The following is a 20,253-nucleotide window of genomic DNA, read 5'->3' as shown; positions in this document are numbered from 1 at the left end:
AGTGGCTGATTCAGCAGATGCTCATGCCCACCAGCAGCAGCCACGTCAACATCGCTGGCCTAGCAGGCCCTGGGGCCTGAGAGTCCTCACCGACAGAGGCAGCGTCCAAGGACATAACAGTGGTCCGGCAGCCGCCGAGGCACAAGGGACGTCACGAGCAAAACCAGCACTCAGGGCCCCAGCACTGGCCTATCAGGCTCGGAGGCACAAGGGACATCGCAAGCACGGCCAGCACCCAGGAGCCTGCGCTGCTCCACGAGGCACTGAGGCAGAATGGCCTCAGCAGAGCAAAGATCAGCCATGCGCCCAGCATGGCCAGGCTAGGTACGGAGGCAGAAGTGACCTCACAGCCACAAGCAGCAGCCATGGGCTTACGACAGTTCTATAAAATACCGCTGCACAAGGGACCTCACAACAGCTAACAGCAGCCTTTGAACCAGCACTGGCCTGCCGGGCACTGTGCGCGGCGCACCTCACAACCGCTATCTGCAGCCACACCACCAGCACGGTCATACCAGGCACTGGTGCGGGAGCCACCTCACATCCACAAATAGCATCCATAGGCCTGGCTCTGGCCTACCCAGGCCTCAGGCAGAAGCGACCTCACAAGCACAAACAACACCCGTAAGCCTGGCACTGCCCTGTCAGGCACTGAGGCCCAAGTGACCTCACACGCACAGCCCGCAGTCATGGGCCTGCCACTGCCCTGGCAGGCAGTCAGGCTGAACTGACATTTACCATGTGGAAGTCTTTCAAACGGGTATCAAAGAACTTCATTGCTACTTGCCTCTTTGGCTCTGAGGAAGTAGTGACTTCACAGGCTTCATCAAAGCCACGGGCCATCTGCTGGCCTATCAGACAGCAAGGCAATAGGCACCTCACAAGCAAAAACAGCAGCTATGTGCCTACCACTGGCCTCTCAAATACTGAAACAGCCAGGCACGCTTATGGAAGCCGTCGCATCCGTACACAGCCTCATCTCATTCACTTGCAGCTGCTTTCACGGAGGCTCGCAATGGTGGCAAAGACATTGACAGCTACAGGGACACACCCTGGCGTACTGCCTCCATTCCCAGTGGCTCGAGGACTGCGCTGGGAACGTACACAACTGGAGCAACCTAGAAAGAAAAGCAGAATCGGAGTGTTACTGTCAGTTCTGCTGCCCTTCCATAGTCGCCACAGTTAGGGGCAAATGTCACAGTTAGGGGCGCCGGAGCCTGCGGGTGACGTGCTGCTGCCCCCCTCCTGCCCTTCCCGGCCCCTTCCCCAGGGTAGCCCCCCCGCTGCACCTGGCAGGGCTGGGCCATGGCCAAGCAGGGGCTGCTCTGGGTGGGGCCGGGCTGTGCCCCGAGGGGTCGCTCCAGAGGGCTGAGGAGCCCCATGCGGGCACAGGGCAGCAAGGGGGAGACCAGCTCTGGGCCTGCTGGTGCCAGGGAGGGGAGGTGTTGGGTTGTGAGGAGCGTTGGGGGAGATAGCCGTGTCAGGGTCACCCCAGTACTGCACACCCAGAGAAAAATCCTTGGGGTAGCCAGCACTTATGGGGTGGCAATGGTGCCTCCACCTGTGCAAGAAATGCTGCCAGCGGGCAGAGACCTCCTGTTCTTTGACAGCGCTTCCCACCTGCTCCTCAGCAGCTCCAGGCAGACAGGCAGAGGCTCTCAAGGCCAGCGTCACGGCTCAGCTCTGCACCTTTGTGAGGACATGTGCAGAAGCCCGTGAGCCCTGTGCGTCAGGCTGCAGAGGCAGCCTGTGCCTTTGGTGGGAGCAAGCTGGGCTCCGGCTGCGCTGCACTGCTGCGTGCAGCTGCTGCTGCTGCCCCGCTTGTGGGCAGAAGGACACCCAGGGTGGAGGCTGTTGCCTTGGTACGAGTGGCTGCTGAAGAGCAGGAAACCTGAGGCCTGTGTGCAAGGGAAGCTCTGGCTGCATGCTACCTGGCTGAGCTGGCCCCAGAGCTGCTCTCTGCCCCTCAGCATAGAGCTCACAGGCTCCGTGGCGGCCTTGGAGCATGCAGGTCGGTGTGCTTTGTGCCAGGGAAACTCCCCAGGGCCAGCAAGAAATTCCCACCTGGCCGCAGCAGCTCCTGCCTGCCTCTTGCCCCCCAGCTCCTTTGCCAAACCAGCCCAGTGCTCTCCGGGCGGCTCCCATGCCTGCTGCCTGCCTCTGCCTCCAGCCCCATGGCTCACCTCACCCCTGCACTCCAGCCGGCCTGGCAGTGCGTGCGCAGCCTGGCAGCAGGCATTTGCATGCCGCTCCTTGTCCCTCTGCACGATCCTCTCCTGGGCACCTGCTCCTCTGGCCCCAAGGGCACTTGCTGCCTCCTCATGGAGCCGCTCTCCTCAGAGGGAGCACCTCAGGGGCTCACTCGCATCCCAGCAGGGACAGTTAGTCTTGTGCTGACACCAGAAGGTGGCCAAGGCACTCTAGGCTCACAGGGCATGTGCAAGTGATCGGCACAAGATCAGGCACAGGGCTGGCTCACTGGGCAACGCTGCTGCTTTCAGAGGGAAGGATTCTGCCTTCTTCAGGCAGAGCAGGCTGCAACTTTCCACCTCCATCCCCTAAGGAACCTCCACCTAGTCACGGCAGCGGTGGGGTTTTTCTTTAATAATACAAAAGCTACAGATATAATGTAGAAATATTTGAGAGCCCGGAAGGCCTCCTCAGCCCAAAGTAACCTCGGTTCCTTTCCTTTAGTTACTTCAACAAGAAGCCCCCGTGAAGGGAAAAAAAGCATGCAGAGGCTTTGAAATGAGGCCCAAGCAAGGAGACAGCCCCAGGCTGGCAGGCTGATGAAATGCCAGCTGCCTGGCTGCACGGGCTTTGAAGCAGCAGTCTGAGCTCCACAGGTGGATCCACAACCTGAGCCTGGGCACCTCTTCAGCCCTCACAGAGACAGGAGCCCAAGAACTGTGAGACATCCTCAGTTTCAAGCTACAGAGTCTTTGGCACACTCAGACTAATACGTGGCACCACAACCGTCTAGGAAAAGGAGGGAACACACTAGCATTTGCAGCGCAAGCTGGCAGTAACAGCATTTGTGTGACGCAGAACTTGCAGCACAGCGGACGTGAACCCACACGCCAAGTCACCCATGGAAGCCAGGCGCACTTACAGAAGCCTTCACATCCATACCTAGTAGCCTCACCTCATTCACTTGCAGCTGCTTGCGCAGAGTGCTCCCAGTAGTGGCAAAGATGCTGACAGGTACAGGGACACACCCCGGCATCCTGCCTCCATCCTCGGCGATTCTAGGACTACACTGGGAACGTACATGACTGGAGTAACCTAGAAAGAGAGAGAAAATCAGTGTTACTGTCAGTTCTGCTGGCCTTCCACAGTCGCAACAGTCGGGGGCAAATGTCTCCCCTCTGCGCTGATCTGCATTTGTGAGAGCACAGGTGAGACCACTTCTGTATATCGGGTCCCCTCTGGACACTCCAGTTCTGGAAAGGCACGAACACGCAGCAGGGAGTCCAGCACAGGGACACCAAGACAGTCAAGGGCTGGAGCATGGGGCATACAAGTAGAGGCTGAGAGAGCTCGGATTCTTCAGCCTAGACAAGAGAAGGCCAAGGGGGACATACATGCTGAGCACAGCTGGTTTATGGAGGGCCCAGAGAAGACAGAGCTGGATTTTTTTTGGAGGTGCACACTGAGAGCATGAGAGGCCACAGGGACAAATTGGACAATGGGGAATTCTTCTTAGATGTTAAGAAGAACCCTTGTTCTCCAGGAGGGTGGCCAAACTGTGGCACACGGATCCAGACAGGTTCTCAGATCTCCATCCAGGCAGATAATCAAATCTCTACTGAGAAAGGCCCAAATATACCTCCTCCACTGGGACTTGCCTTCAGCAGGGAGTTAGATCCCTACCTCCAGATGTCCACCCCTGCCACCGCAGGCTCAAGGCATCTGCTATTCTGAGACTCTTTCCAAAGGGACCAGTGGCTTTGCAGATGCTGCCTCCAACACTGACCAAGGACAGGTGCCTCCCTGGACAAGGAGCCACCCATCACCCTGAGAGCCCTGACCTCTTGTGAGGTTGCATCTCCCCTGTCTGGAAGTGGAAGGGTCTCTGTAGGCACAAACTTGAAAAATGGTTCTGATGGCTTGCATTAACTACCAATCTCTCTGATGGCTCAGAATGGGTTAGGGTCTGAGACGAGGAGGTGCAAGGAGCATCTGGATTCAACAGAAAGCCTTGAAGCACTTTCTCCAGGGGAAACAGTAACATCTCAAAGACTCAGGAAAGCAGCAAGACCTTCAAAAACTGCAAGCTGAACCTCAGCTGACAGAAATCACCAAACTCCAAGTATCTCTGGCTTGCACCACCATGCTCTCAGGTGAGAACACGGTCACCAAGAGTCCTCACCTAGGTTTCCCAGAAGGACACAATGATGGCAGGCTGGGCTCTCGCTGCACAGCACTGCTCTGTCCAGACACCTCCTCCCATGCTGAGCACCAAACCACTGGGGCCACCACACAGCTCCGCCACAGCCCCTTGACAGTCAGCTTCCAAGAACATACCGGACTGCCTCCAACAGCCATCTTGCCAGAAGGCCTTCACTCCTTCAAAGAGCTTACAGCATTCCCTTGCCCACTTGGCAACAAGTATCTCCCACCCGCTCCTCCTCTCTCAGCAAACACTGCTACAGATAAAAGATCTCATTAGGAAAAGCAAACAAGAGGCAAGGAAGGAAAAAGCAGGCTTCGTTCGCATCTCGGAACAAGAAGAAACACTCCGTGCCCTTTAGGCAGCATCCTACCTGCACATCCTGGCAAGAGCTTAGCAAGCTCAAGGCCTGGACCTCAGGGCACCGAAGGCAGCAGTCTGCCAGCATCTCTGGCCCATGACACCATGGCAGCCTGGGGCCTTTGAGCAAACACCTCCTTAGTTCACAGGGCTCCCCAGCTCCCCAACCTGGCAGCACTCCCCCTGCACTGTACTTCTCCCTCCAGCTACATTCCCCCATGCCGAGCACCAAAGCACTACAGCTACCAACCACCAGCCACCGAGCCCCACCACAGGCCATGCTTTTAGAGTGATGCAAACTGCATCCATCGCCCATTGCCTCTAAAATGGAGTTGCCAGCCAACATGCACAATTGCATCAGCAACACACATGGCACTGTACCACATATGAAAGCAGGCAGGGCACCCCTAAATGCCCCACAACATACAAAGCCCTATTCCCCATCCTTAACTCCCTTCTAGTCCTCCAAGGCCTTGCAACTGGCACTGCCCCTCAACATCCACTCACAGCCCAGGGCCTGCTCACTTACCACCTCCAGAAAGCACAGAGCAAGGGCTCCCACAAGGGCTGAGCAGGACAGCTCCTGCCTCCTGCTTGTGCCTCAACTTCCATGAAAATGAAATCTCTTTGAAAACGGGGACCATAACTTTGGGGGGATGATGTTCCTTCTGTCTCCTCCAACACCCTTTGCACTCCTTCTCCAGTGACTGCATACTCGGACAGAAACTCAGAGACCTCTAACGCGTTACACTTCCAAATGTGTCATAAAAGCAGGTGGACACCTGAAAGACAGCGACAGCATTTAGATCTTGCAGGAAAATCTCACAACCTCCCTGCTGTCTCTACAGGGGAATTTCTACTTCACAGGAAGTGCAAGGTCAAACTCCATGTCCGTGTTCACCAGAGAACATCACCCACATTTTAAACGTAGCAGTACTAACTCAGGATGATGGAGTCGAACAGAATTTGTGTCAGATGGTATGGAACATCTACTTCTGCTTGACTGAGTAGTTGCATTTCCATATTGCTGTAGAGCTCTGCAGGGGTCAATCCCTCCTCTGGGCACATGCAACAAACTCAGGACTCACCTCACCACCAGCATCCAGGCCGTGTGTGTTCTCCTGACCAGTCAGCTGCTCACAGAGAGGTGACCTCGTGAGTCCAAACTCCCAGCACATGCCTGCTGCTGGCCGATGGGCTTCAGGGACAGAACTTTCCTCAAAATAACTTCCCCAGCCATGAACCACTGCTGCCCTGGCAGGCATTCGGACAAAAGAGACCTCACACTCGATGCCCGTGACTAACTGCCTGCTGCTGGTGGATCGGGGACTCAGGAAGACGGGACCTCACAGTCCCCTGCGCAGCCAGGTCTCCGTCACTGGCCGAGAAGTCTTTAAGCCAGCAATCACCTCACTAGGGCTTCCTCAGCCAGGAGACGAATCCTGGCTGATCAGCTGCTCGGGCAGAAATGATCTCAAAAACACATCCCAGCGCGGACCTGCTGCTGGCCCTGCTCACAGCCCCAGCAGCACCTTCGGGAGCTCCTGCAGGAAAGCAGCCCCCTCGCCAGCACCGCTGCCCCTGCCCCAGCAAGCGGGCACCCGCCGGCATCTGAACGCACCCGCAGCGCCCACCAGCCCCGCTCGCACCCGCTCTCACTCCCGCCCCCTTCGCGCCTGCTTCGCTCCCTCCCCTCTTGCACCTCTCCCTTCTCTTGCCCTTTTCCCGCTCTGGACTCCGATTGGCTGTGAGAGCCATCACTCAAACCCATCCCCGCCCTCCTCCTCATGACAGCCAATAGCAGGGCTGCACTCAGGCGATGCCATGGCAACACTGCACCCTCCCAGCCTGGCAGCCAGCTCCGCCCCCTCCCCCGCGGGACGGTGCCATCTTGTGGGCGGCAGCGCGGGGCGTGGTGGCGCCTCGGGGCAGCCCGGCGCTGGGTGCCCGGGCAGTGCGGGGCCCCGGGCCCGGCCGCTCTGCCACAGGGGCCCCGTGGGGCTCCTCGCTGCCCTGCAGCCTGGGGGCCGTGCTGGGCTTGGAGGGCAGCCCTGGGGCCTGTGCTGGGCCAGCCCTCGTGCAGGCGATGGGGCCCTGGGAATGGCCGGGATGCTGGAGCCTGCGGGTGACGTGCTGCTGCCCTCGGGCAGGGCAGTGTCCTCTCGCCCCTCCTGCCCCCCCGGCCCCTTCCCCAGGGTAGCCCAGGGCTCGGCAGCCCTCCCGCTGCGCCTGGAAGGGCTGGGCTGTGGCCAAGCAGGGGCTGCTCTGTGTGGGGCTGGGCTGTGCCCCGAGGGGTCACTCCAGAGGGCTGAGGAGCCCCATGGGGGCACAGGGCAGCAAGGGGGAGACCAGCTCTGGGCTTGCTGGTACTAGAAAGAGGAGGTGTGGGGTCGTGAGAGGGCGGGAGGAAATGGCTTTGTTGGGCTCACCCGAGCACTGCCCAGAGAAAAATCCTTGCGTCAGTCAGGACTCTGGCAGTGGGGACTGTGCCTCCACCCATTTCCAAAGTGCTCTCCCAATTAGGCTTTCTTTTGCATGTAGACATTCGAGTCTAATTTGCACAAGGACACGGGCTATGACCTTCTCGAGATGGATTCTCTGAGCACAAAACATGCTGTGGCAACTTTAAAGCATGAAAGGAACAGAGGTTCTCTCAAACATGCAGAGGATGTGGGGTTATTACAAGGTGGTTTCCTTATTGTATATGGACATTCCCAGCAGGCTCTTGAGAGCCCCATGAAAGTGGTAGGATACCCCAGCCTCTGGGATGTAGGACCCGAATTCCTCTCAGAGTCAGACTGCAAATGAAGACCCAATCCCAGGGAAACCTGCCATGAATTCCCATACCCCCCCCACACACACCCGAAAAGGCAATGGAGCTGGCCCCACAGAAGCCTTGGGTCTCAGGGCATCTCCCGCCCCATGACCCAGGAGTCCTGGCAGTCCACTAAGCCAGATGGGACCCTCAGTGATGACTCTTGCGGCAGCACCCAGCCCTGTCCAGACACACCCACAGCCCTGGATTCAGTTACCAATCTTTGTGCAACATCTCGGGAAGAAGTACCCGAAGCCCTTACCCTCAGTGGAGGGCTGCAGGAGCCTTGGGAACAAGGAACTGTGGTCCAGGCAGATGGTGTCCATCCAGCAGTCCTCCTTGCTTGCCCCTTTGCCTTCGGCTCACTTCTGCAGCGCAAGAGGCGGGACGTTCTTCTCTTCGCCCAAAACTCCTTTTCATAGGATCGTTAAGGTTGGAAGGGACCTCTGGAGGTCATCTAGTCCAACCCTCAAATGAGTGGCCCATACAGGGATCGAACCCACAACCTTGGTATTATTGGCACCCCGCTCTAACCAGCTGAGCTAAACCTAACCCCTTTTCATCGTGCTCCTGTTCCTCTGCATGTCAGCGACGGGTCCCAGCACAGCCCCATTAACTGCTGTCTCCAGTCTTGCCATGGAGCCACTACAAAGGGCAGTGGTAGGGAGTGTGGGAGCAGTGCCCAGCAGTGCCTGGGCCTTGCAGGGAAGTGTGGGCCCCCACCCAGGACACCACGGAGACCTCCCTGTGATGCAGCACATCCCGCTGTGACCTCAGCTCGTGTCATCTGGGGGTTCACTATGTCGTTGCCATGGAGATGGCACCGCTAGGGAGAGAGCAGAGAGATTTCCTCTCCCCTCCTGGAAAGCAGTCACCTCCCTTCCCCAGTTATTTTCCCAAACTTTCTGATAAATCCTTCAAGAATATCTCCAGATGGTGCCAAAGTCAGGGAAATACCTGAAGTAGGGAACTGGAGAGGTCACTTCTGGGCTCCTGCACTCCCTGGCTGCTGCACTAGGTAAATCTCCTAGGGTTGGTTTGGGGTTTGGCATTTTTACAGGATCAAAGTCAGGTGGGATGAGAAAGCACAAGGGGTGGCCACAGGCTGAGATGCTTTGGTGAGCCTCAAAACTGGTTGCTGCTGTGCATCGCTCTTTTATGCAAAGTAGGGTGTAGGAGAATAAGGGACAGGACATAACCTTCCTGCTTTAGGCACCAAAGCAGGGTCTTAGATTTGGAAAGTCTTCGGCAAGGTTTCTCGCTCTGCGGTGCTTAAGACAGAGAGGATATGCCAGAAAAGAGCAAACACACATCATCCAGAGGCCTTTACCCAGGACCCTCGTCCCTGCCAGACTCTGTGGGCCAGAGCCATGGGCCAGGCCGCGTAGCCAATCTGGGGAAGTTTTCCCATTTCCCATGAACCTTTCCTTCTGTGTGAGCCTGAGGAAAGCCAAGTCTCATCTCTGGGCTTCAGATGGTCCTTGGGCTTTTCAGTGTCCCCCTGGGGCTCTGCTTCTCCCCTGGGTACGCTCCTCAGCCCCCTGCCCTTCCCCACACCAGCACCCTGGCTCCTCCAGGGATCTGTGCAGCCCGAACACTCTGGATCCGCACTGGCACCCTTGCTCTCCCATGGTCTGTACAGCCCTGGCACCTGGATCTCCCACATTTGAGGATTCGAGGCTTCTCAGGACACCCCCCATACTGCAGCGCTGCTGTCCGGGCTCTGGTGCAGAGCCGACGAGGCAGTGCAATGCCTCAGGGCCTGCATTTGGACTCATTCAGGAATTCGTAAGAGCAGCCCCCAGCTCAGCAGCTGCCAAAGCTTGCGAGCATTAACGGATCCCACTGAGGGCCATTTTAGCAACAACAACAACTCACCCAGATCTAATTAGAGCAGAAAACTGTAATCACTGATTACAGGTAGGCAAAGGAAATGTGCAGAGGGCTCTGGTGACATGTAAACCCTTGAGGTGTTTTCTCAAACAAAAAAGCCAAGTACAGCCATGGAGCCGCTGGGACGGGAGATCCTTTCCCTGCTGCGTTGCCCAGGGCTCCTCCTGGGGCCTGTGTGCAGGTTCAGCGTGCGCAATGCTGAGGGCAGGACAACGGGGTGACACCGCTCAGAGTCCCCAGAGGGGCAAGGGAGAGACAAGGAGGCCCTGGTGTCTGCTGGTAGGCCTCGGTGGCAGACACAACAGCCACAGTTCCGCCAGGAGAAGGGGCACAAGAGCCGGGGGCTGCCGGGGGCCGGAGGCGGCCCAGGCTGGGCCGGGCCTTCCCCAGCCGCTGCTGCCACACAGCAGGGCCGCGGCGGCTCCGGCTGCCCCCGTGCGCACGGCCGCTCGCTCTGCCCAGCCCGCGGCCCTCAGCCCCGGTGCGGCAGCTCCCGGCGCTGCGGCTAAAGGCTCCGGGCGGCCCCGGGCCGGGAGACGCTGCCCCGCGGCAGCAGCCGTCTCTCGCCCCCTCCCTGCCCGCGGGGCCGGGCAGCCCCGGACCCGCTCCCGCCCCGCCCCTCACCGCCCTCCTCTGGGCCACTGCGCATGCTCCGCCCTGCCCGGACATGCCACGCCCCTCTTGGCCACGCCCCTCCCCTCCCCTCTCCGCCCCGCCCCTCCCCACCCGGCCCCTGCACCACGCACGTGCACTGCCGCCTCCCTCCAGCCCCTCCCTGGTGTCCCGCCCCGGGAGGCCACGCCCCACGGGAGCCACTGGGGGAGAGTGGGGTGGGCGGGGCTGCAGGGTGAGAGGCGTCACTTCCGGGTGTGGGGGCGGGGCCTATGCGCCCACAGCTGCCTGTGCTGCTGCGTGGGGAGATGCTGCTGCCGGGCGCTGCTGCCGCAGGGCCCCGCTCTGCCCCGGGGCCTGGGCGAGTCTGCGGGAGGGGAGGGGAGGGGAGAGGAGAGGAGAGGGGAGGAGAGGAGGGACGGGAGAGAAACCTCTGCGCTGCGCTGGGGGCAGCTGCTGCCTGTGAGCACCCCGGGGACGCGGCGGGGGTTTTCAGCCCGCGCTGTGGCCTGGCGGGTGCTGAGAAGCCCTGAGCTGTGAGAGCTGCAGCACTGGGGACCGCACAGGCAGCAGGGCAGGAGGGAGAGGAACAGAGCAGCCGCTGCGTGTGCTGCTTCTGGCCGTGGATGTTCTCCCCTCGTGGAAAGGGGAGAAGTGGCCGAGTGGACAGCGAAGTGGATTGAGAACTGGCTGAAAGGCAGAGCTCAGAGGGTTGTCATCAGCGGCGTGGAGTCCAGTTGGAGGCCTGTGGCTAGTGGCGTCCCCCAGGGCTCAGTACTGGGTCCCATCCTGTTTGACTTTTTCATCAGTGACCTGGATGAGGGGACGGAGTGCCACCTCAGCAAGTTTGCTGATGATACCAAGCTGGGAGGAGTGGCTGACACACCTGAGGGTCGTGTAGAGTGCAGAGTCCTGCACCTAGGGATAAATAACCCTAGGCACCTGCCTGAGAGTTCTGTCTGGCTCGGGAGACAATGTGGCAGCCAGGGCTCCTGGGTCCTGGGGCTGGGGCTGCCCTAATCCCCAAGGCTCTTCTGGGGATGAGGGAAATCCAGGGCCAGGTATCCCTGGGAGTGGGATGCCTTTGGGGTGCCAAAAGGCACCTTTGTCAGTGCAAGAGCGACCTCTCCAGGGCCCCTTTCTAGCTAATTCCCTGACTTTGGCATTATCTGGAGACATTCCTGAAAGGATTTATCAGAAAATTTTGGAAAATAACTGGGGGAAGGGAGGGGATTGCTTTCCAGGATGTGAGAGGAAATCTTCGTGCTCCCTGGCTGGGCCATCTCCACGGCAATGACATAGTGAGCCCCCAGATGACACGAGCTGAGGTCACAGCGGGATGTGCTGCATCACAGGGAGGTCTCCGTGGTGTCCTGGGTGGGAGCCCTCACTTCCCTGTGAGGCCCAGGCACTGCTGGGCACTGCTCACACAGTCCCCACCGCGGTCCTTCGTAGTGGCTCCGTGGCAAGCAGGGGGCACAGGAGGCAATGGGGCTGTGCTAGGACCCCTTGTCGACATGCAGAGGAGCAGCAGCATGTTGGAAAGGAGTATTGGGTGATGAGATGGGAAGAGCGTCCCTCGTCCTGGGCTTGAGAGGTGAGCTGAGGGCAAAGGGACAAGTGAGATGGAGGACTGCTGCGTGGACGCCATCACCCAGGAATGCACTTCCTTGTTTCCAGTGCTTTTGTAGCTTTCCAGTGAGGATTGATACCGTTTGCATCCTTTTATGATTCTAACTTGGCAGAGCAGATTTGGGGCTCAGAGATGCCATCCTAGATGGCATCTCCAGAGATGGCCACAGCCTCTGTCCTCCTGCACATCGGGCTCCAACCTCTGCACCGAAAAGAAAGCCTGTTTGGGAGAGCGCTTTGTGACCAGGTGGAGGTGCCATTGTCACCCTGTAAGTCCTGGCTGCCCCAAGGACATTTCTGTGTGGGGTGGGGTGCTGGGTTGAGCCCAACATGGCCATCTCCCCCAAAGCTCCTCACGACCCCACACCTCCACTCCTTGGCACCAGCAGGCTCAGAGCTGGTCTCCCCCTTGCTGCCCTGTGCCCCCATGGGGCTCCTCAGCCCTCTGGAGTGACCCCTCGGGGCACAGCCCAGCCCCACACAGAGCAGCCCCTGCTTGGCCACAGCCCAGCCCTGCCAGGTGCAGTGGGAGGGCTGCCGAGCCCTGGGCTACCCTGGGGAAGGGGCCGGGGCAGGAGGGCCGAGAGGACACTGCCCTGCCCAAGGGCAGCAGCACGTCACCCACAGGCTCCAGCACCCCGGCCATTCCCAGGGCCCCATCGCCTGCACGAGGGCTGGCCCAGCACAGGCCCCAGGGCTGCCCTCCAAGCCCAGCACGGCCCCCAGGCTGCAGGGCAGCGAGGAGCCCCGCGGGGCCCCTGTGGCAGAGCGGCCGGGCCCGGGGCCCTGCACTGCCCGGGCACCCGGCACCGGGCTGCCCCGAGGCGCCACCGCGCCCCGCGCTGCCGCCCACAAGATGGCGCCGTCCCGCGGGGGAGGGGGCGGAGCTGGCTGCCAGGCTGGGAGGGTGCAGTGTTGCCATGGCATCGCCCGAGTGCAGCCCTGCTATTGGCTGTCATGAGGAGGAGGGCGGGGATGGGTTTGAGTGATGGCTCTCACAGCCAGTCGGAGTCCAGAGTGGGAAAAGGGCAAGAGAAGGGAGAGGTGCAAGAGGAGAGGGAGCGAGGCAGGCGCGAAGGGGGCGGGAGTGAGAGCGGGTGCGAGCGGGGCTGGTGGGCGCTGCGGGTGCGTTCAGATGCCGGTGGGTGCCCGCTTGCTGGGGCAGGGGCAGCGGTGCTGGCGAGGGGGCTGCTTTCCTGCAGGAGCTCCCGAAGGGGCTGTTGGGGCTGTGAGCAGGGGACCCAGCGCCCTGTCACCGAGGGGAACTGACCTGCGAGCCAGGCGTGCCGGCCTGCCCCGAGCAGCTGGGCCGGGGCGGCTCGGTGGCGTTTGGGTGCAGGGAGCTTTGCCTGTGTTGTGGGTACAAGATGCATTTTCAGGTGCTTCCCTGATCTGGTGCTGCCCCTGCAGCCCCCAGGTGCTGCTGAGAGCTGTGTTTGGGAGCTGCAGGGCAAAGTGAGAGCAGGTTGCTGGTGTCCTCGCGAGGTCTCGTGCGCGAGTCGTCGTGCTTGCTCCATGCCTCTTGGTTTGCTCCAGGACCTGTGACCCTGGGAGCAGACTGAAGGGTGTTTGCAGAAGAGTTCTGTTAGCTGTGAGGTGTTTTGCTGTCCAGGGGCCTTGGAAGTTGACGAACGACCAGTTTCAAACCCAGCAATTGAAATATCCTGGACAGAGTCCTTCCCCATGTCTGACATTGTCAGCACATAACATCGGAGAGTGCTTGTTGTGCTTGATGTGTAGAGGATTTGCTGGGTTTGTTCAGCATTTGCGAAGGAAGTAGACTTCTGAGATGCAGGAAGGCTTCTCCCTCTGCCTGGGACATGAAGCACTGCTCCTCTTGCTACATATAGAGACTGCCTAGGCTAAAGCTGATCTTTTTTTTGGGGGGGGGCTTCAACTGCTATGTAATGGGTGCTTTGCTGCTGTGAATCAGGGAGGCCATTCGGGAGCTGGCTCGGCCTTGGGAAAAGGCAGGGGGAGCTGCAGGCAGCAACAGGGTGGGCAGTGAGGTCCCTAGTGTTTAAAGGGCTGTATCAGAAAACGCCCCGTGTCCATCAAGGCTCTGTAGGTAGCTGGCAGGCCTGGAGGAGGCCCAGGGCTCAGCTGCTGCTGCTGAGGTCACTTCTGCCCGCGTTCCTGATAGGCCAGCTGGAGGGGGGAGGCGTGGCTGTGGCTTGTGATGTCACTCCCAGCGGAGCAGTGGATAGGGCAGCAGCAGGTCCGTGCTGGGATGTGTTTTTGAGATCATTTCTGCCCGTGCAGCTGATCAGCCAGGATTCGTCTCCTGGCTGAGGAAGCTCTAGTGAGGTGATTGCTGCCTTAGAGGCTTCTCGGCCAGCGATGGAGACCTGGCTGCGCAGGGGACTGTGAGGTCCCGTCTTCCTGAGTCCCCGATACACCAGCAGCAGGCAGTTAGTCACGGGCGTCGAGTGTGAGGTCTCTTTTGTCCAAATGCCTGCCAGGGCAGCAGTGGTTCGTGGCTGGGGAAGTTATTTTGAGGAAAGTTCTGTCCCTGAAGCCCATCGGCCAGCAGCAGGCATGTGCTGGGAGTTTGGACTCACGAGGTCACCTCTCTGTGAGCAGCTGACTGGTCGGGAGAAGCTACATGGCCTGGATGCTGGTGGTGAGGTGACTCCTGGGTTTGCTGCGTGTGCCCAGAGGAGGGATTGACCCCTGCAGAGCTCTACAGCAGTAGTGAAAGGCAACTAATTAATCAAGCAGAAGTAGATGTTCCATACCATCTGACACAAATTCTGTTCGACTCCATCATCCTGAGTTAGTACTGCTACGTTTAAAATGTGGGTGATGTTCTCTGGTGAACATGGACATGGAGTTTGACTTTGCATTTGCTAAGTTGCTAAGCAGAAGCTTGCAGCCTACCACTGGTCATCTAGGGAGTCCAACTAGACTTTTTAAACTACTGAATAAATCTAGTGGTGGTGTGTGCAGTGGTGCTAGTAATCTGTTATTCCCAGAGTGTGTGTGTGCTTTAGAAATCCCCCCTGTCAAAACAGTAGGGAGCTTGTGAGATTTTCCTGCATGGTCTGAATGCTGTCGCTGTCTTTCAGGTGTCCACCTGCTTTTACGACACATTTGGAACTTTAACACATTGGAGGTTGGTGTTTTTCTGTCCAAGTATGCAGTCCCTGGAGAATGGTTGCAAAGACTGTTGGAGGAGACAGAAGGAATGTCACCCCCAAACAGGTATGGTCCACATTTTCAAAGAGATTTCTTGTTCAGGGAAGTTGAGGCACAAACGAATGGCAAGAGGTGGCCTGATCAGTCCTTGTGAGAGCGCTCCTCTGCTTCCTGGAGATGGGAAGTGACCAGGTATAGGACTGTGAGTGGATGCTGAGAGGCAGTGCCTGTTGCAGAGCCTTGGAGGACTAGAAGGGAACTGAAGAGCTGGAGAGTTGGGCCCGCTGTGTTGTGGGGCACTTGGGGTGCCCTGCGTGTTGCTGATGCGGAGGTGCGTGTTTGCTGGCAACCCTGTGTGAGGCGAGCAGAGGTGGATGCAGGGTGTCACAGCGCAGGGGTGCCCTGTGGGGGGCTGTGTGGGCGGGCTGGTTTTGGTGCTCAGCATGGGAGGAGATAGCTGGAGAGAGTGGTGCTGTGCGTGGGGAGTGCCTCAAGGTGAGGGTGTGAATATGCTCTCCGGGCCTAGGCCGCCCTGGTATCATGGGCCAGAGTTGCTGGCAGCCTGCTGCCTTTGATGCACTGAGGTTCAGGCCTTGGGGTTGCTAAGCGCTTTCCGGGATCTGCAGCATGGAGGCTGCCTAAAGGCCAGGGAGTGTTTCTCCTTGCTCTACAATGTGAAGCAAGCCTGCATTTTCCCTCCATTGTTCTCTTTTCCTTTGGTTCATGAGAGCTTTGGTCTGCAGCAGTGTTTGCTGAGAGGAGAGGACGTTGTGGGAGATGCAACTTGCTGGCTGGGCATTGGCCTGCTGGAAGCTCTTTGAAGGAGTGAAGGCCTTGTGGTGTGGTGGTCTCTGGAGAAGGGCAGATATGTTCTTAGGAGCTGACTGTCAAGGGGCTGAATCCTTCCTGTAGGAGATCTGTTTGGAAGAGTGCCTTTGAATGGGAGCAGCAAGGAAAAGTGTCCTGCGAGGGATGCGCAGCCCAGGTTTCTCTTTCTTCCAGGTGCAGTGTCTGCAAGTTACCCCACCATCCTGCTGTAGTGTGACCTTTCTGTGCTGCAGCAAGGAAATAAGCAAGCAGCCACGTGTAGCCATCAGTGTGCTAGGTGTGGTGTGGTTAGGTGCTGACACTGCTGACCCTGGCAAGGTGGAAGGTGCTGGATTTTGTCTGCACTTTTGGTGGTTGTGAGGAGCCCCATGTAGCTCTAGCTGCATTGCTTGGAGTAGCTGGAGTCAAGGCAGTGGTGATGAGCACATACATCCTACCACTAACCTCCCAGCTGTTTGGCATGCATTATGTTCCCTCTGTTCTGCGATTTCATTTTCATGGAAGTTGAGGCACACGCGAGAGGCAAGCGCTGGCCTGATCAGCCCCTGTGAGAGTGCATGCTCGCTATTTCTAGGAGGTGGTAAGTGAGCAGGTCCTGGGCTGTGAGTGGATTTTGAGAGGCAGTGCCTGTTGCAAGGCCTTGGAGGACTAGAAGGGAACAGAAGGGCTTGGGACTGGGGCTTTCTGTGTTATGGGGCACCTGGGGATGCCCTGTCTGCTGCTGTCTATAGTAGGGAGGGCAGCGAGCAGAGCAGTGCTTAGGAGTGTGCAAGTGGCGAGTGTCCTGCATGCCTCTCTTCTGGCTGGCACTTGGTTGCATGTAGCCGACCAGTCAGCAGAGTGGGGCAGAGACAGGGTGCTCGTAGACTGGCTGGCTCAGCAGATGTCTGGCGTGAGGTTGAGGGCTGTTGCAGTGCTGAGTTGCTCTGCCAGTGTCAGACACCCTTTCCAGTGAAGCTGCTCCCTGGGCTGATCGCTCTACCTAGGCACTAGAAATGGAAGTGACATGCTGTTGTCCTTGTGTAGGTGCTCCAGGGCAAAGGCTCACAGCTTGGATTTCAGGGTAATAATGAAAAGGCAAGACCAACTGTTCCCTTTTGTGTCTTGCCAGGAGATGAAAGCCATTTACAGAAGATTGTTATGTCCAGAAGGACAACAGCATAGTCAAGGGCCATGAGAGTGGCCCAGGTGAGTTTCTCCTCTGTGAATCTATTTGTGTGTGCACTGTTTCCAGGTCTAGGTGATGCTGAGGTGAAATAGCTCTTGCCAGTATCTCCACCACCCTTGCAGTCATTCAAAACACTACTGTAGATGCCTTAAAAAATCTACAAAGAGGAGAAGTGAGAGCGCTCTCTCAATTAGCCATCCAAAATCGATGGGCCCTAGATTAGCTGTTGGCCACACAGGGCGGAGTGTGTGTACTGCTATACACCGCCTGTTGCTTGTATGCAAACAAATCAAAAGAATGGAGTATGATGTAAATGTCATTCAATGACATGTTTGTACCTTCCATCAAAGACCCAAAGAGCACTCGCTGGCTAATACCCCGTCAATAGATTGGTCACGGTTGCAGTCATGGCTCCCAGATCTGGGAGCATGGGCAGGCATATTTTAATCATTTTAATGTTATTTCTGGCAGGAGGAACTGTGCTTTTCTGTTGTGTCTCATGCATGGGTCCAGTGTGTTCAACTTGCCTCTCATGTGTAAGGGGATATAAGTATAGACCGGGTAACACTGAGAGCAGGTACGCATGAAGTAAACGGAGGGAATGTTGAGGACATTTCCATTACGCTCTAGTTTTGCAGGAAAAGAACATGAAAGATTGCACGCTCTGCAAGCAGAACATCTTACCTGATGTTGCCTTAGCCATGTTTCTCGTACAAAGGTGAAGATCTGCAAAGAAGCCAGTTTAATCCAGTCAGCAGGACAAAGGTACAACACTAGAAGAGGTGCAAAATCAGCATCAGCTAATGGATGATTTTAAGATGGACCATATGAGGCTGGCATGGAACTATCTGGTACTCTAACACAACAAGGGGATTGGTAGAACTAAGAATCATGCATAGATCTAGTTGGTTATGTAAACTAAAGTATTGGATATGTAACAACTTACTGTTGCTTGAAAGTCATAACAAAAAGCTGCTCAGGGTGCTTTCTTCTGCTGCAAACCAAGAGGAACCTTGCTCATAACAATAAAAATTACAAAACTTAGAAAAATCTGACTCCTGCTGCTCATTACCAGTGCTTGTGAGCAAACAAAAGAGAAAAGATAATTTTAATATTGGGCTCAGTTTGAGGACCTCCTCCAGCTGCTGTAAGCCCTGGTCTGCCATGGAAGTAGCTGCTTCCCTCTCCTGTAATCCTCTTCCTACTCAAGAGCTCGTTTTCAGACAGAAATCCCTCTCACTACAAAATGGCACGGACTGTCATGGGCTGAGAGAAGGACCAGAAGCAATGGTCCACGTGCTGCTGCAGCAGGGTTTTACACCCTCCTTAGCTCCATGTGTCAACAGCCCCCAACCTACCACTGTGACAAGAGAAAAAAAAACGGAGCTCCAGTGCTGAGCTTCATGAGCTGGGCTAGGTTTCTCGCACGCTCATTTACTTCGCTCGAGCCCCTGCCCTAGGGCTGCACTCAAGAGTCAGGCCGTAGCCCCTGGACTGCCTTTTCTCCTTGTGCCCTGGCACAGCCAGAATGAAATTAAGCGCTTGAGTTGGAAGGCTGGGGGGAATGGAGATAAAACCATTAATTCATTGCAATTAATAGGAAACCTATTTTTTTTTTCTTTTAGAAAAAGACTTTTCTTGTTCTCCATTTCCTGCTTTTTCTCTTTTTTTCTCTTCCTACCCATGGGGCTCTGTTCTCACCAGAAATCCCTCCCTTATCAATGTGTACAAGTACCTGAAGGGAGGGTGTCAAGGGGATGGGGAGAAACTCTTTTCAGTTGCCCCGTGTGACAGGACAAGAGGCAATGGGAAGAAATTGAAGCACAGGAAGATCCGCCTGACCGTGAGGGGGAATTTCTTCACTGTGAGAGTGACGGAGCACTGGAACAGGTTGCCCAGAGAGATTGTGGGGTCTCCTTCTCTGGAGATATTCAAAGTCCGCCTGGACGCAACCCTGCCCAACATGCTCCAGGTGACCCTACTGAGCAGGGAGGTTGGACTAGATGATCTCCAGAGGTCCCTTCCAACCTTACTGATTCTATGATTCTATGAAATTCAGCAGCTGCCAGTATTTCAGGAGGTAAAACTCAAGGCAGCAATATGAAAAATAAAAAAATACCCACACCTGTGTCCTCCAGTTCAGCTTTTAGACACAGACACGTTTCATGCTGATCCTTCACTCACACCTCACCAGCATTTGTTTCCCAGCAGACACAAAGCAGAACCCAGCCTCCTCCAGGGAACACCCAGGGATAACTACAGACAGGCTGAACAGGGGCTGGGGAAGCTCTGGGGGGAAGGACCAGCCGCGGCAGGGCAGGCTCATCCCCCCATGGAGAGGGGCTGCGAGGGGAAGGGCTGCTCACAGCTCCCGCTCGACCCCAGGACACTTCGCAGGGGCTTCTCAGGAGGAAGCTCCAGGCAGGGATGACACCAAAGCCAAGGAGCTTCCCCACGTCTCTGCCTTCAGGTCCCTGCTGCTGGGGTGGGGGGAAGGGAGAGGAGCTGCCAAGTCTGGACAAGAACCCAAGACTCCAAAACTGGTGGAGAGACCAGCAGGTCTACAAGGAAGCTCAGAAAGTGCCTTCCCCCACTCCCCACCCACGCACAGCACCAGCAGCACCTTTGCTGGCCCCAGCAGGATCTGTCCCCGCTGCCCCTGAGCACCTGCCAACACGCAGATGTCCCTCAACACTGCCCTGCTGCCGGGAGGCGTCTGTGGGGCAGAGCTGAGCGCACAGGGCTGTGATGGGGCTGTGGGTCAGTGCTCTCCTGAGGAGACGTCACCTTCAGACCCTTGACTGCTTCTGGGAGGTGTCCTGTGGGACTCAAGTGCCCTCCAGAAGGGCACAGATCTCCCGCTGCTGCTTTGCTGCAATACCTGAAAGCCTGGTTCTGGCCATGGCCTTCAGGAGCCTTAACGTTTCCTGCTCCTCACGGTGCCCACAGCCGGGCTGGGCGCAGAGAGGAGCTGGGGACCTGCCCCGAGGAAAGCAGGGCCGTCAGCAGGGGCACCGGGGCGCTGGCTGCCTCCTGCCTCCAGCCTGCTGCCCCCACCAGAACCGCTGCACCCGCGGCCTCTCCTCACAGCAGGGACGGCGCTGAGAAACGGCCACCGCCGCCGGCACCGAGCCGCCAGGAGAAGGGGCGCAATCATTCCCCTCCCTTTTCCCACCTGCTTCTATTCAAACAGCCACCCATTTCCTCAGCTCTAGGACACTCACAGCTACAGTACAAAAACACAACATACCTCCTTGCAGAACTACAACTACATCCTACCATGCCAGGCAGCCTTAGTTGCCTGCTGCCTAAGACAACTGTAGCCTCATGTTCGGTGCTTATGCGCTGCCTTCAGCAGGTTATTCAGTAGGCACCAAGTGGGCACAGGGCACATTCTCAGCATCTTTGGGACTG

This window comes from Rhea pennata, unplaced genomic scaffold, assembly GCF_028389875.1.
Source record: "Rhea pennata isolate bPtePen1 unplaced genomic scaffold, bPtePen1.pri scaffold_40, whole genome shotgun sequence".
NCBI classification, from domain to species: Eukaryota; Metazoa; Chordata; class Aves; order Rheiformes; family Rheidae; genus Rhea; species Rhea pennata.
The sequence above is the reverse complement of the archived record's forward strand: the minus strand, read 5'-3'. Positions refer to the sequence as shown.